The 14781-nt window shown below is 47.2% G+C and overlaps 1 protein-coding gene across 4 annotated transcripts in view; it reads right to left on the bottom strand.

Annotated features, from left to right (window-relative positions):
• Window positions 1-7147, bottom strand: part of ZBTB44 (zinc finger and BTB domain containing 44) — a 37825-nt gene extending 30678 nt beyond the window's left edge. For all 4 annotated transcript variants that reach the window (XM_079326595.1, XM_079326596.1, XM_079326597.1 and 1 more), the window contains exon 1: window positions 6977-7147. The gene's annotated coding sequence lies outside the window, so the exon portion shown is untranslated. The remainder of the gene's footprint in view (window positions 1-6976) is intronic.
• Between the last annotated feature and the right edge of the window lie 7634 nt (window positions 7148-14781).

The raw sequence follows: 14781 nt of genomic DNA, 5'->3' as shown, positions 1-14781 counted from the left end.
GAAATGTCCATATATTACTTTCATTTGCACGTGGCAGCAACTGCTAATTTAAACTAATTCCAGAAAGCTATTTTTTCTTGTTTTACCATGGCTACCCACAGCATTTGAGCCTTCACTTTCAGAAGCTTTGCAAGACTATCAACACAAAGTTGGGGAAAATATACATGAAGAAAACTACTCAAACCAGCCTCTCAAATTAGTCACAAAAGCAAAAATTTCCAAGCCCTGTCTGGTGATGGCACGTGGAAGAAATATCAGGAAAAACAGCACAGCAAAGCAGTATGGCCCAAGATTTTCTTGGTAGCACTACTCCTCTGGATCCTCTGAAAGAGTCAAAAAGACAAAAATAACAAAACTCCTGCATTTGTGGGTACCAACACATTGTTTTTTTCCTTTCCTCCAAGGCAAAATCAACCAAAAAAACAACCAAAGTGCAGAATCCCTCCTCTCCACTATCCCCCAAACAATTCCTGCCACCTCTCTGTGCTCCCTCCTGTCCCTGGAAGTGACTCCCTTGTCTCCTGTTTGACAGAAATAACTGACTGCAGGGCATAGCACAACCACAACCAGAAGTTTTGTCACAACCAAATTTGGCTAAGTGGAGTTTTTACTAGTTCAGCACAAAGCCTACCTGTCAGCTGACTGGTTGTTTGAAATATTTGAGTTTATTACACAAAATGACAGCTTTTCTCTCTCACTTTTATTCCAGGAAGCATTATACCCTAATGAAACCCACATTAACTAGAATAAATGATTTTTTTTCTAAAGGGCAAAGCAAACCTGAACTCTCCCTGAAGCACAGCAGCCCCATTAACACCCCCAGTGCTGGAAGCAACACTGAAAAAAAAGCTTTGTAAAGAGCAGGAGGGGGAGATGAAGGTAAAAATCTCCCATCCCATGTGATCTGAGGAGGGCAGGCATTCTAGCCCAGCCAGGCAGCCAAGGTGTCACAGACACATCAACAACAGCCACCTTCCCAAAGGAAGCAGCCAGAAAGAATCCTCAACAAGTTCAAGCAAGGCAGGAATGTGGTTGTGTCATCACCCTTTCAGCACTAGGTGTACCTTGATTTGCCTAATGACTCATTTATGCAGATAAATGCCTAAAAGGAGTTCTTGGCTCCAAAACCTCCAAGCCCTTCTATTTATGTTGTGATTATGGCAAGATGGACAGGGCTGGTTTAGTAAAAACTCTACATGCCTTCTCTTAATAAACTTCTTTTTTTTTTTTGCAACTCTCACTCCTCCTTTCACAGGCCAGGTGAGCAGCAGCTCCACAGGTAGGAGCTGTCTGCCCTTGTATGGCCAAAGCTGGCCTGGCAGAACCATAGCCATGGGTTTGCTGGGCATAAGGAGAGACTTGTGGGGCTTTTTTAAACCTCCAGCATCTTTACTAACATTTTACAGAAACTTCTCACAGTAGGTATTGGGATTTATCCACTTAAAAATCCAACATGAGATGTTGAAAGAAAACTGCAGGAACAGTCAGACCACAGAGTTTCAGCACTGTCACTATCTGCCCCTAAGACAGGAGCAATGTGGCCCTGAACCCATCAGTTATTCCCAAATCCACAGTAATTTCTGGGACTCTTAGGTCTCCACAGGCACCTTCCTGCTTCCAACACCTTCCAACAGACTAAACTCTGGCAGGTATCCACCACAACTGCAGTTTTTCCATAATGTTCTCTTGGTAATATCCAAATACTAAATGCCTTACCAATGGCCATCTGTAGCTGTATTTAGAAACCAAAATCTTCTTCAGTATCTGTATTTCCAGCACAGTATCTCTCACTGTGATTACTGTGTTCATTGGTACTTTGAATATAAAACATTACACACAGTAAATGTTTATAATGTTATCTCAGAGGAATTACAAAGTATCCCTTTATTAGAAAGCACATCTCCCTCTATTCAGTCTTCTTGGATAAAGCAAGCAAACAAATGTTGTGGTCAAATCACCTCAAAACAATAGCAGTGTTCAAATAAAAACAAACCCAAAGTGATGTAGAGCTGCCTCTGCAGACAGATGCACTAAACAGACTGGGATATTCAGCCTGGAAAAGGAAAAGAACCCAATGAGAAAAAACTGAGAACATGGAAATCTGTAAAATCACAAATGAGGTGTCAATGCTAAAAAGATTCTTTAGTCTTTCTCACAGAACTGATGCCTAGAAAGGCTGATCTGGAACAGAGACCAGACAGAGCTAAAAAGAGTAAAATAGGCATTTATTGAAAGGCCTTAAAAAGATCCAACTTGGGAAGCACAAGAGACTGGCAGGGGCTGCACCCAGGCAGGTGGGTAGGAGGGACTCAATGAGATTACAGTTTAAATAGAAGCAAAAAACCCCAGAATCCAGGTGTTGTTCTTGTACAGGTTGAGGGACTAAAACCCCAGAATCCAGGTGTTGTTTTTGTACAGGTTGAGGGATTAAAACCCCAGAATCCAGGTGTTGTTTTTGTAGAGGTTGAGGGATTAAAACCCCAGAATCCAGGTGTTGTTCTTGTACAGGTTGAGGGATTAAAACCCCAGAATCCAGGTGTTGTTCTTGTACAGGTTGAGGGATTAAACCCCCAAAATCCAGGTGTTGTTTTTGTAGAGGTTGAGGGATTAAACCCCCAAAATCCAGGCGTTGTTTTTGTACAGGTTGAGGGATTAAAACCCCAAAATCCAGGTGTTGTTTTTGTACAGGTTGAGGGATTCATCACAGGGAACTCTGTGGAAGCTCCAGGTACAAACTGCTGGAAATATTTTGGCAATTCCCTCAAGGACAGGTCCAACAGGCACTGCCAGCTCAGACCCTCTTGCTCAGAACCCTTCCCAGGCAGCAGCTGGGGATGGTGACTGAGCTGCCTGGGGTTGCTGCTCCACTCTCCCCTAATGATTCACTTCTGGCCACTGTCACAGACCACATGCTGAGCCCAATGCACTTTCTGCAGCCTTATTATCCCATCCTTCACCTACTCTGCTAAATCTGCTCATGTGAAATAATTATTTCCCCAGCTCTAAAGTGGAATGCATTAAGAACACACTATTTACAAATAATGCACAATTTAAGCCATTTCCTTAACCTGATTAAATGGAATGTAAGAATTGAATGAAATGCTGAACGTTTCCATTTCCTGTCACCCCATTTTATCAGGTTTGCAGCTCGTTTCCTACCACCACCATTTCACTTCAGCACCTTGCACAAAGCAGTCCTTGACACCTGCATCCATCCAGTGAAACCATTAGAAGAATCAATTTGCTCTCCAAGGCAAGAAGAGTGATGGACTCCTATGTTCACTTAGCAATAAGCACACAACAACTTAATTAGATCTAGATGCTGGAAACTGCAGCTTTGAGGCAACAGCAGCGGCCACAGAGAATGAATCGTTTCAATTTGTTACATAAATCAATGTTTTCAGCAGTTATTTTGTTTTTTTTTTCTGCTTGTAACTGCTGACTTCCATATGGAAACAGTGTCACAGGTAGAGGCACATCTCCCACCCGGTTTGGCTGCTACACCCTCGTACAACATTCCCTGGAAGAAACAAGCAATTAAGTTGCTGCCCCTTCTCAGCCACACGCGATTCCAAGATTGATGTCGCATTTCAAGCGACAGACTGTGAACACGCTCTGCAACCCTGGCATTTAATTTAGAAGTCAGCACTTGACACATTGAAGTATTTGGAATTCCTGAAGTCTGGCTGTCTGCACAGTTGCATAATTTGAGCAGGGATAACCTACTTATAACTGGGAGAGGGAGAAGAATGTCAACAGGCAATCCCTTCTACGTCAGGGGACATCTCCTTCCTTGTCACATGCCAGCAAAAGCACCACTGCTTTGTCACAGGTTGATTTTCTTCTTCTTTAAGCTAGTGGATTACAATTCTTAATAGGAGTGAAGCTACATATATCACCAGATGCTCTCTGAGCTCATGAAAAAGAAGTTTAGCAGATAAAATGGACGAGGCCAGTGAAATACTGATGGGAAATTCCCCACACAAGTGTGAAGCACCCAAGACTTGATGCTGGTCACACAAACACCTCACCTCACAAAAGCCACACATCCATTCCCAGAAAGGCCATAAAGATACAAAAATCTCCTGCCAGCAAGTCAGGGGATGCAACCAAAACCAATGTCTGGGTGCTTGTTCAGCCTCAGACAGGGGAAAGCTGTTTTGCTTTTGATCCTCTGGGCAAACAGCTGAGCAGACCCTCAGAGCAGCACAACTCTCCACCAACACTGCAGAATGAAAGCAGCCCTTTGGAAAGTGCCAGAGTTTATGATTAACCTCCTGCTGCAACAAACACGGCAAGGATTCAGTTTCACTCTCTGACTACTCCTATGTCCTGCAGAAACAACACCTAAGGACAGTCTCTCCCCTCCAAACCTCACAGACACACAGGCAGGAATTCCCTCACCCTGGAAACAAAACCAGGGCAAAACCTGCCTCAGCATCCCTGCATCATCCACCTGGGGAGGATGAAGTGGGGTTGGAAATTCCCTTCCCATGGAATGAGACTGCTTGGAGTGTTAGCACCAATTACAGCCTGGGATTAGAACCAGCTGTTTAAATAGAAGAAGTCCCAAGGGAGAGACACTTAGAGCATTGTAACTGGTTCCTGGAATAAACAGTCAGACATCAATGGAGCATTTACACTGGGAGAGCTGTCTGAGCTCCCAGGTTCAGCTCCACCTCCTGCAATAGCTGCACTTAAACCCAGCCAAGGTCTCCAGGCTCATCACACCTTGGGTCTGTCAGGTGTAGACACCAAGCTGCAATAGGGCAGAAGAAAAGCACATTGCCTCCCAATTCCCTGAAAGACTCCTGGGAGCTCAGCATCACCTTGAGTCCACAGAGCAGTGTCACAGGTGTGTCCTGCATGTGACAAATAACCAGCCCCTCACCTATGGAAACATGCAGCTCACAGCCAGGGATCAGCTCAGGAGTGAACTGGGTAACCTCTAGCTAAGGAAGAGCTGCCACGTGGATATACCCCCAGAATAACTAAAATTATATTTTTCAAAGGGAAAGAAAAAACCTCTTATCAGGCAGAAGCACAGAAAGAAAGCAGGGCCAAACTGTAACTGGGAAAACTGAGAAACTCCCCATGGGGATATGGCAAATCCAGAGTATCAGATGAGGACAATGATAATTCCAGAAGCATCACAAAATGGATTGGGTTGGAAGGGACCTTAAAGATCATGTCCAACTCCCCTGCCATGGACAGAGACCCCTCCCACTGTCCCATTCTGCTCCAAGCCCTGTCCAACCTGACCTGGAATGTCCCCAGGGCTGGGGCAGCCACAGCTGCTCTGGGCACCCTGTGCCAGGGCCTGACACCCTCCCAGGGAGGAATTTCTTCTCACCATCCCCCCTAACCCTGCCCTCTGCCATTTGAAGCCATTCCCCCTTGCCCTGTCACTCCATGACCATGTCAAAAGTCTCTATCCTGCATTCCTGGAAACTCCTCAGGCACTGGAAGGAGCTTTAAGGTCTCAGAAAACAAAATCCTGAGATGGACAAAAACAGAGAAAGTGATGGGATTTCAGAGCCATGGGATATGCAGATACCTGGGAGTACACAGACTACTTGATTTTACTCTGCTGGACTGCTCAGCAGAGGAAACCCCAAAGTCAAAGCAAAAAAACCAAAAACTGAGTCTCCCACTGCAGGGTCAGGAAGGAAAAGGGTGGAAGTTGTAACAGGCAGCCAGGAAGAGATCAGAGATGGGCACAGGGGTGACCTCTCTGGCATGTCCAGCAGGGAGGTGATGGCAGCAAGCACAGGAACAGCTGGCACTGGCTGTCTGTGGGAATGTCCAAGATGTGAGAGGACACAGGGTGGAAACCTCCACATGCCTGAGAAATGCCTGCACCTTCCCTGAGGGGTGCAAACACACACAGAGTGCAGGATGCACCAGCTTCTGGCAGGAAATCAGTGGGATAACCCTGGTGAGTGTGGAGGAGGAGCCACACATCCCTCAGCAGTGGGCAGAACAGCACAGGAGATGGGCTGGAGGAGTCATACACCAGCATTCAGAGGAGGATGTGTCTCTGTGGGTGGGGAAAAACCTCAGCAGCTTTCTGCAGCCAGGCAGGAGCCCCCTGAGGTGCTGGTCAGGCACAGAGCTCATTCCATGTGTGCATGGAAACAGGTACAGCAGATTTTGGGAGGCACCAGCAGCCTGTGTGTGTTAAAGGAGACAACAGGCTTTTGGCAAGGAAGAAACAGATGATACCTTCCCAGAATCTGCTGATTGTGTTTATATAGGAAAATGACTCTGGAGAGATGGAAGGAGAGCAGAAAAGCACGAAGCAGCTCCTGGCAGATGAGCACTGTGACACCCTCACGGACACACAGGCAGAGCAGCAGATGGACACTAAGGAATATACAGAAGGGAAAAAACAAACAACAACAAAGGGACAGCAGGCTCTGCCTCTCGGCTAGTGGGAATCCCTGTGTTCCTCCCACGAGCCGGCACTGGAGGCAGCAGGTATCCCGTCGGGATGCAGGAAACAACACAACTCCCCCCAGCCCGCGGAACTCCAGCTCCGCGTGTGCCCCCGCTGCGGCTCCCTGGGCCGGGGACACCCCGAACGCGGGCACGGGACAGCCGTAAACAACGGAACCCGGGGCAGGGATCGTCCCACAGGGAGGCGACACCGCCAAACACCGGGAAAAGGGGCAGGGGGCAGCCCCGGAGAAAGGTGACAGCCCCGAACGGCGCGGAGGGGACAGCCCGCGGCCCGGGAACCCTCGGCGAGGGGCGGGGGTGACACGGCCCCGCGGGAGGGGACACAGCGGCTGTGCACCGCGCAATGGGATCCCCGCGGGCAGCGCGGCCCGGGGAACGGACCGGAGGGGCCGAAGGGAGGGGAGAGAGGCCAGAGCCGGATCCCTGCCGCCCCCCGCCCCCGAGGGGCAGCAGCGGCCGCCGCGCCACCGAGCGGCCCCCTCCCGCGCCAGGCCCGGCCGCGCTCCCCGGTTACCTGCGGGCGGTCGCTGAGGCCGGGCCGCTATCTGGGGGCCATGACGGCGGGGCCGGAGGGCGGCGGGACCGGCGGGATGTTGTCGGGGCGCGGGGGGGGGGGGCGGAGGCCGCCGCCTCCCCCTCAGGCGGCGCGCGGGAAACCCGGGGGAGGGGGGGAGGGGCGGGGGGGGGGGAGAGCGGGGGGCGCGCGACCCCCCCGCGGGAAGGGGCGCGCGGGGCGCGCGCGCTGCGCGTGCACGCGGGGGAAGGGGGGGCGCGGGGAGGGGGGGGGGAGCGCGCGCGCCGCCGGCCGAGCTCCCGCGCGCGCCGCCCGGGCACTTTGTTTGTGTCCCACAATGCACCGCGAGCGGCGGCGGGGGCGGGGCCGCGCGCCTGCGCACTGAGCGGCCGGCGGCGGCCAGCGGAGCCGGCACCCCGCGGGGAGAGAGAGAGAGAGAGAGAGAGAGAGAGGGGACGGGAACGGGAACGGGAACGGGAACGGGAGTGGGAATGGGAACAGCGGGAACGGGAGTGGGAATGGGAACAGCGGGAACGGGAATAAGAACTGCGGGAATGGGAACGGGAACGGGAACAACGGGAATGGGAACAGCGGGAACGGGGACGGGAGTGGGAATGGGAACTGCGGGAATGGGAACGGGAACTGCGGGAATGGGAACGGAAACTGCGGGAATGGGAACAGGAACGGGAACGGGAATGGGAACGGGAAAGGGAACAGCGGGAACGGGAGCGGGAATGGGAAAGGGAACTGCGAGAATGGGAACGGGAACGGGAACAGCGGGAACGGGAACAGCGGGAGTGGGAATGGGAACGGGAACAACGGGAGTGGGAACAGCGGAAACGGGATCAGCCGGAACGGGAACAACGGGAATGGGAACGGGAAAGGAGACGGGAACTGCGGGAATGAGAACAGCGGGAATGGGAACGGGAACGGGAAAGGGAACGGGAATGGGAACGGGAACAGCGGGAACGGAACGGGAAAGGGAACTGCGAGAATGGGAATAACGGGAACAGCGTGAACAGGAGTGGGAACAGAGGGCGCGGGAACAGCGGGAACGGGAACAGTGGGAACGGCAATGGGAACAGCGGGAATGGGAACGGGGTCTGTGAACCCCGGCAGGGAAACCGGCTCCTGCTGCGCCCCAGCGGAGGGTAACGGGGCTCTGGTGTCCCCAGCAGGGCAGAACAGCCCCGAGGGCATGGGAAATGCACGTCCCCGGCTGCACATCCCACCTTCCCCAGCACGAGTGTCACATTGGACCGGGATTCCCGGGCACAGGGATGCCCCAGCCCTGCATTCCCGGGCACAGGGACGCTCCAGCCCTGCATTCCCGGGCACAGGGATGCTCCAGCCCTGCATCCCCCGGGCACAGGGATGCCCCAGCCCTGCATCCCCCGGGCACAGGGATGCCCCAGCCCTGCATCCCCCGGGCACAGGGATGCTCCAGCCCGGGATTCCCGGGCGCAGGGATGCTCCAGCCCTGCATTCCCGGGCACAGGGACGCCCCAGTCCTGCATCCCCCGGGCACAGGGATGCTCCAGCCCTGCATCCCCCGGCACAGGGATGCCCCAGCCCTGCATCCCCGGGCACAAGGATGTTGCAGTGCTCACGTTCTCCTCCCCCCATCCCAGCCCGTGGTGTACAGCAGGATGCTCTGCTCCTGCATCTGCATCTCCTTGTATTCCACCCTCCCCAAACATGCATCCCCACTGCATTCACCAGCTCCCAAAACCTCACGAACCACCCACCAGCACACAAACACTCCCTATTAATCAGTCTCTGAATTTGGTCCAAATCTGCACCAATTTGGATAAACAAGTTTAATGCAACCCTTTCCTCTGTGGATTGCTTTATGGTGTGGTTTTTTGTTGGTTTGGGTTTGTTGTCTTTGGTGATGAGCTCTTGATAAATTGAAGCAGGAAACAGATTGAAGAGCCATGGTCCAAAAGTGTTAATCAGCAGTAAAAAATTTAAAACTTGTCCCTGGAAAGGCCACGCTGCTCCATCAGCAAAAAGAAAAGGGGCCAACCCCCCCGTGCAGTTGTGAAAACTCAGGGATTCTTTTAGATGCTTCCTTGCAAAACTGGGGGGAGAACCAGAGCAGAGAGTCGGACTCTGCTTAATTCTCATTTCACTTCCTTTTGCACTGGTTTTGTATTTCAAGGGATCTCTCTTGCAATCCTGACACATGCAGCCTCCCATTGCAATCTCCTCCTGTGTAAAGCAGGAGTAAAATAGTGCCAATTTCAGCAGATTACATGTCTGCAGGTGTTGTTTCCACTTTAATGAGACATAACTTTCAGGGAAATCAGCTCCTGGCTACCCATGGTTACTCCTGAATCACAGAGGATTACGGAACAAACCTCAGGCTGCCATCCCTTGCTTTCAAAAAGCTCTGAAAAGTCTCAATCAGGGGCTGTTTGATGGTGAAATTGTAGAATGAGTGATTTTAGTCAGCCCAGAGCCACTGCTGTTTCCAGTAGATGCAGAACCTGATGTGCCTTTTCTTGCTGACTTCCCAGATGCGTTGTTGCAACTTTAAAATTGCTTCAAAATGCTGATTTGTAACAATTTCATGAATAAAGTGTCAGGTGAGCACAGTGGAGACAGTGCTGTGGGTTGTCACATGTGCTTGTATCCGGACTGAAACTTGCTCTGGGCTTTGCACAGGAGGGAAAATGAATCTAAACTATGCAAATTAGTGGCAGGAAGACAGTGAAATTAAGCATGGTCTGTGTCCTCAGTGTGCTTCAGAAATAAACCAACAGCCTTTAAACCTGCTCTGTGTGACCTGCAAATAAGCCATAAAACTCCAAAATAAAGGAAATACCTTGATTTTCTTTTTAAAGAATTAATTCAGTAATTAACTAGTCCTCCCTGTGAGCAGGAAGCTGGCAGGTTTGGGACACAGAGCACTCCACACATCACTGTGAGCTGCATTGATTCACACCTGCTCAGGTTTCCTAAGTGACTGGGTTGTCCTTTGTTAATCTGCTTTTTCCACCGAGTTGCAGTTTCCCAGTGAGAGGCTGAGAAATGCCAAATCCTGACTCCTGGTATTTGCTCAGTGATGGGATTTGCTTTTACATTAATTTTACAATATTGTGAGATTGATTTGTGGACATAGATGGAGCAACACCAATGTGAACCCTGAGTGATTCAGTGATAAAACTGCTCTGTGCATCTACTGCTCATTTATAGGGGCATAGAGGGGTCTCAGGAGTTCCTGGGCTGGAATTTGATGGGTATAAAACAGGAGAGGGCTTTCAATGTCTGCAGAGTGAGAAAAGTGACTGGAGGTTGTGCCATGCCCTTAAAGCCTCCTTTGTCTGTCTGAACAGAAATTCTGTGTCCCATACATCCAAAAAAACACCCAGGTGTATCTCACATGGGATCTGCCCCTTTTTACAATCCTTGAATCTCTCCCTTGCTTACCCCATTCAAGCACCCAGAAGGTGCCATTTCTGGCTGGAAGCTGGCTCCCCCTCTTTCTGCAGCCTGTGGGATGTGTTTTCCTGTGCTTCAGCAGCTCTTGGAGCAGGAGCTGCTCCTGGCAGGATTCTGCATTACCAGCCAAAGCAAGTGACACCTTCTCTGCACAGCCTTGCTGTCACCTCCCTGACCCAGCAGCTCCTGAGGGAAAATATCTTTGCTCCCACACTCAAGGAGTTGCTGCCTACTCCTGAATTTATCCCTGGAGTGCAGGAGATGTTTCCTCTCCATCCTCCTGCCCGTTGTGGTCTCCAGAGCTCAGTTAATCTGCTTCAACTCAATCCTGCTGACTTCTCTCTTTGGAAACTCCTGATTTTCTCCTGACATGAGGAGGAATTGGGGTTTATATCCTCCCCAGACCTGGAAGTGTTTTCCTTTTCCTCAGTAGTGCTGAGTGTTAAAACATCCTAGTTGGCAGGAGAGGAGGTTGAAGCAGGAATTCAGCAGAGAAACTTTTTAAAAATGCTCTGAATTGCAACAGCCCCTTGGAAATGTCATTGCTAAGGAACCAGAGACTTGCTTGGATACCTGAGGATGGATTTATCTGTGTGGAGAAAGAGGGATCTAACAGAGCAGAGGGGTCATAAGACCAAGATGGATGAGCTGAGCAGAGGATAACAGCAGAAAATGGATGTTATGGTTCTAGGACACAGCAGGAAGGATGATTCCATCAGGAATGAGGATGGATTTGTGGCTGGAGCTCTGGGTGCTGGTGTGACCTTGCTGGGACACTGTGCTCCCTTCTGTCCAGGGGTAATAAATTCAGTCCAGAACTGAGGAAAGGTGTTTTATGAGGTGAGCCTTACAAAGTTTAGCAAATGAAGGGTGGAAAAGGTCTGACTCCTGTCCACAAACGTGGGGAGGGAGGGATGGACCCAGCAGAGAGGAAAACTGCTGAAATAAAGATCAGTTTTAGCCCAAGGATAAGGGGGAGCAATTATCCAGCCATAGCTGGGGTTGGAGATCAGCAGAGCCCAGTCCTTGGAGGGAGAGGCTTAGGCATCAAGGAGCAAACCACAATTTCAACAGGTACCTGGCAATGTTCATTCCTGGGGAGAAGCCTGTGGCATCCTACATCCTTTGGAGGTGCTCTCAAGAGGAAACATGCCCATAAAATAAAATCACCCTGGCTGGGGAGCAGCATTATGTGCAGCACAGGCTGGGGAGGTTCAGCCAAGGGTTCCCCAGTGATTTCTCCTGGTGGGACTGCAGAGATACAGCTCTGCCTGCTGGTCCTTGTTGTCTCTCTGGTACCATTGTGGATACAGTGTAAGAAATGTTCCCATAAGGGTTTTTCTTACTCCACATTTCATTTTCTTATCCCACTACTTTTTAATTTTTTAAGTTAAATTATGATGGTTACACTGATATTCTTAATTAAGGACTTTTTCCCTACCTGGTAATATCCCAAAGCCTTTGGCATTGTTTGAAACTATTGAACTCAAACCTAGTGATGAAACAAAACGAGGAAGTAAAAATGTGGGGGAAAAGCCAGGGCAGGTTGTCACCTTACTGAGCTGCCAGGACCTGTCCATGTGCCAGGGGAAGTGATCTGGAATGAATGTCACACCTGGTTATAAATAGTGGCAGCAGTGGCTGTGCCCATTAATGTGGGGACACATCCTGTGGTGGCTTAACCCATGGCAGGGGGAACAGGCAGCCCCTGCAGCATCATCTTCTGGCTGCATCAGTGGATGGAAATCCCCAGTACATAGACAATAATAACATGATGTAGAATGTTACAATAATAATATTGTGTGTATGTATTATATACTATAATAATGTGATATAATAGAATGGTTATAATGTAAATAATAGTAACAGTGAAGATTCTATTCTATTCTATTCTATTCTATTCTATTCTATTCTATTCTATTCTATTCTATTCTATTCTATTCTATTCTATTCTATTCTATTCTATTCTATTCTATTCTATTCTATTCTATTCCATTCCATTCCATTCCATTCCATTCCATTCCATTCCATTCCATTCCATTCCATTCCATTCCATTCCATTCCATATAAAAATATATAGGAAATAAACCAGAATTATCTATATGTATGAACAGATTTATATTCTGTGTGTGTATATATATATACATACATATATATATCTATATATATGTCTATTATTGTGTGTATACAATATATAATTTATATATATATATAATACCCATGATGTATATAGATACATTATCTAGAATATAATTATTTGTATTTTAAAAATTATAATATTACAGATTGTAATATTTATAAAATTATATAGCACTATATATGTATATATTATGTATATGTAATATATATGATATATAATGTATATAAATATATTATGGAGTAATAGGATTCTGTGATAATATAATGTGTATATATCTAATAATGATATATATAATATCATTAGAGTTCTGTGATACTATGTGTATAATATGTATATTATGCATATATATATAATGTATATAAAATATATATGTATATATAATATATATAAGCATCAGATATTATATATACATAATATACACAATATATTATATGGTTCTATAATGGTTCATGTATATTATATATATGGTTCATAATATTATATATAAAATATTGATTATATCTATTATATATAATAATCTCTATTATCATAGAACCATATAATTATATAATAATAAAATATATATAGATAGATATACTGTGTATGTATAGAAAAGAAGTAGGTGCTTATAAAGCATCTGCAAAACAGAATTACTTCAAAATTTCTGCAGAATAATTCCAGCTTCATGGATTTTGTCTATTCTCTCATGTAATGTTTTGGTTCAGCATCTTAAAACTGAATGAAGCATTTATTATCAATAAGACAGGGAAAAGAGAGATTTAAAATCTCTCTGGGATGGAGATAATAGTCCTGAGAAAAGTGCAAATAAAGACAAATGCAAAGAGATTAAAGTCAGGAAATCCTTTATTGAAAAGGTAAAGGCAGAGCCACAAACAGACTGTTTTCAAAATTAAAAACAAATACAAACAAGAGGCTAAAAAATCAGAAAATTATATTTTCCTCCCTCTCCTTAAGATGAATTCCAAAGCTGAATTTTGGTTGGGTTTGTTATGCTTGCACAGCTTGGTTGGTACCAGAGAGGAGGGAAACACCAGTCAGATACCAGAGTGGATAAACAATGAGCAAAGACATCCCTTCTCTGAGCTCCCTGCAGCTTTCAGAGAGGGGATGTGGGAGCAGCATGTTCAAACAGTCTTTTTTAATCTCTTTTTTCCTTCTTTTTTATTTTCTTCTTTCTAGACAGCTACTGTACAAAACCAAACAGAAATCTGTAATAAATACCTAACCCAAGAGGCTCAGTACATTGCTACAATCCTTCACTGAAGGGAAACATATATATATACATATATATATATAGCCTAATATATAAAACCTCTTTGACTTAAATCAGCTACTTGTTTTTACAGGAGCCTGGGGCAGGAATTCCACTTAGCATCACCCACACCTCAACAGAGCATCACTGCCAGGGGGATCCCCACCTTCCTCCTTGCTGGAAAAGCAGCAGGATTTGCCCTCAACAAGGAGTTTTTACATCTAGGAAGCTCCAGCAAAGCAGCCACACAGTGATTATTTAAAAAAAAACTGGAAAAGCCCCTTGGCATGCACGACTCCTGTGTGATAAATACAGACATTTTCCTTGGCACTGTCTCAGACTGATATTCCTGACCCATCCTAAATGCTGGTGGTGACACTGGAGAGGAAACACATGCTGGCTTTGAGTTAAAACCCTTGCAGACTCAGAGGGAGAAAAAAAAAAAGAAAATAACCCTGTAAGGCTACATGACTTTAGCATCCAGCTATTTGTTAGAACTTAAATTCCTGGAGATTAATTAGCAGATGTAGAACATTGCCCAAAGGTAGGTCTGTACCACAGCCCAAACAGCTCTGCATCCAAACTCTGCAGCTGGCCTTCAGGTTTTTTTTTTTTTTCATTTCCTGAAAAAAGTAAAGGAGCCAAAGCCTCAATACCCTCAATCCTGGGTTGTAGTTCCCATGGTTTTGATAAGAATCATGGATGGGAGATAAAACAGGAATATTTCATGTTTTCAGGTAAAATAGTGAGGTTTGTGTTTTCAGCAGAGGATCTCACCCCACCTCCCATTCCAAACCTGTCTGGTCAGCCAGGAAAGGGTCTCACATGAGCTAGGCTTGGCTAAAAGGGACAAGGAAAAGGATTCACTCCATAATTGTGAATGGGGAATCTGAAACATCACAAATTCCAGCCCTCCTCCCCTTCCTATGAGAAAAAGGCAGATCCTGCTGGAAATTCAACATTTTG

The sequence above is a fragment of the Erithacus rubecula genome, assembly GCF_903797595.1.
Source record: "Erithacus rubecula genome assembly, chromosome: 25".
NCBI classification, from domain to species: domain Eukaryota; kingdom Metazoa; phylum Chordata; class Aves; order Passeriformes; family Muscicapidae; genus Erithacus; species Erithacus rubecula.
Note: the sequence above shows the minus strand (reverse complement) of the source record. Positions and strands in the feature narration are given on the sequence as shown.